Consider the following 2,181-nt stretch of genomic DNA (forward strand, 5'->3'; position numbering starts at 1 on the left):
GTTTAGGGTTTTAAAGAGGGTGCATGTTCACGTTTAAAAATTATTATCAATCTCTTGAACGCAAAAATAAACCAATCGCGTGAAGCGATATAAACACATTTAGTCAATCGTTATCAAACTATAAAGATTAATAACCAAAACAAACTGTCATCGCCGAGACTACCTTCAGATAGTCTGGGTTAACCCGAAGACCGAGGCGGGTCACGCTCATCTTCGCGAAGCATGCGACCGAAGTACTGACTGAACCTTTTCGCTTCCATTTTGAGCACATCTTTAGAGTAAACATGACATATTTATATATTACTAGAGGAATACCCGCTTCGCCGGGTAGCCGGCTTCGCCGGGATGAAATACTTAGAGCCGTACGCCGGCTTTGCCGGGTCCGAACAATGGACCCGCCAAGCTTAGGTCCCTCCCAGATTCGTGGAATGGGAACAGCACGAAAATGATTCAGTGGCCATAATGCCATTCCTGACCATATCGAGTCCCATCCTTGTCGACGAATGTAACCGTGTTAATCACCTTTGGAGGCGAACTCCACTCAAACAGGATTGAGCAATTTAGAGCTTATCTGTAAGCCCTTTTGAACTGTTATGGCTTTTCAAAGGAAGGCCAGTACATACAAATACACAAAAGCCGCCAGACCACATCACAAACAGAACTGAACAATCCCCAGGTGTTGCTCACATAGAGAGAGACACACACACACACACACACACACACAAACACAGAGAAGCCGTATCTATAGAGAGATAGATGACAGTGTATTTTTCGCGTGGCTATAAATTGATTCGACCTTTGCACTTTTACAGTGAGGATAATTTACGGGTCCAATTTACGTTCTGGACACTGCGGTGACCTTCTAAAAATAGTAACAGAACGCCGGGAATATCCGAAGATGCCCCCCTCATACTATAGTGCACCATACGAAGGAAGGGAGGTAAACGCTGAAAACATGGAGAAGATGAGAAGATAAGGAAGAGTTACTGGGAATGGTGAAATGAACACAAAAACCAAAATCGGTTCAGCGCTGCGCGCTGAGAGCACGTGTTGAAATATCTCATCGATGATATTGTGTCCGGGGTGTAGCTGAATACGGTGTCCAAATTTGAAAAAGATCCACCGAGAACTTTGGCTTTGGTGTGTCGGTATGGGGGCCCGGGTAGCTGAGGTGGAACCAAAATAGCTGAGGTGGAACCAAAATCGGTTCAGCGCTGCGCGCTGAGAGCACGTGTTGAAATATCTCATCGATGAGGTTGTGTCCGGGGTCTCTCTGAATAAGCCCACCAAATTTGAAGCAGATCCATCGAGAACTTTGGCCGTGCATCGCGAACTCACACACAGACAGACACACAGACACAAGTCGTATATATGAGATTAAATCCAGGAGAAGATGATACATACAATGCAATCATAGTTTAATCTGTTACGGAAAATTCGATTTTAATGACAACTTTAATGAGCAAACTAATTAACTAATTTTTAAGCTTCCATGAAATGCAATCCCATAGTCCGGACCTTGTCAAAGATTGCTCCACCAAAATGTCAATCAATTTGGTTGCAAAATTAGGGCGTAACAGTGCGGCCTCAACTTTCACTAAAAGCCAGATATGACGTCATCAAATATATTTATCGAAACAAAGTCTGAGAATATCATACACAGGAACTCTCATGTGAAGTTTCATGAAGATCGGTCCAGTAGTTTTTTTCTGAATCGTTCTACACGCACACACATACACACACATACACATACACCACCACCCTCGTCTCGATTTCCAGTTTAAACATTTAGTCAAAACTTGACTAAATGTAAGTTTTGACTAAATGTAAAAAGAGGGAAGAGGCCCGTTAACGATGGTAGAATGACGTCTGTTTCAACTAGTATGACATACATTTACATAACGTTGATTTCATTTAAGCTTAATTTCTCCAACTGTACGAGAATGCGTGTTACTGCAATTTATTAAATTGATTATAATAATAATAATAATAATAAGTGTCAGTAAGTACTGGTGTCACATGACTGATGTGAACCAGTTGATTGGCTAATGGCGATGCGCTAAAACTGTTAGCGCACTCTTGGAGTGCGCTAACTTTTCCACAGAGCGTATTCTTACGCCCTTTACCTAAGCAAGACTGTGCTCTCATCCTCAGAATTAATTACTGACATGTAGCTTATAT

Source organism: Littorina saxatilis, unplaced genomic scaffold, assembly GCF_037325665.1.
Source record: "Littorina saxatilis isolate snail1 unplaced genomic scaffold, US_GU_Lsax_2.0 scaffold_659, whole genome shotgun sequence".
NCBI lineage: Eukaryota > Metazoa > Mollusca > Gastropoda > Littorinimorpha > Littorinidae > Littorina > Littorina saxatilis.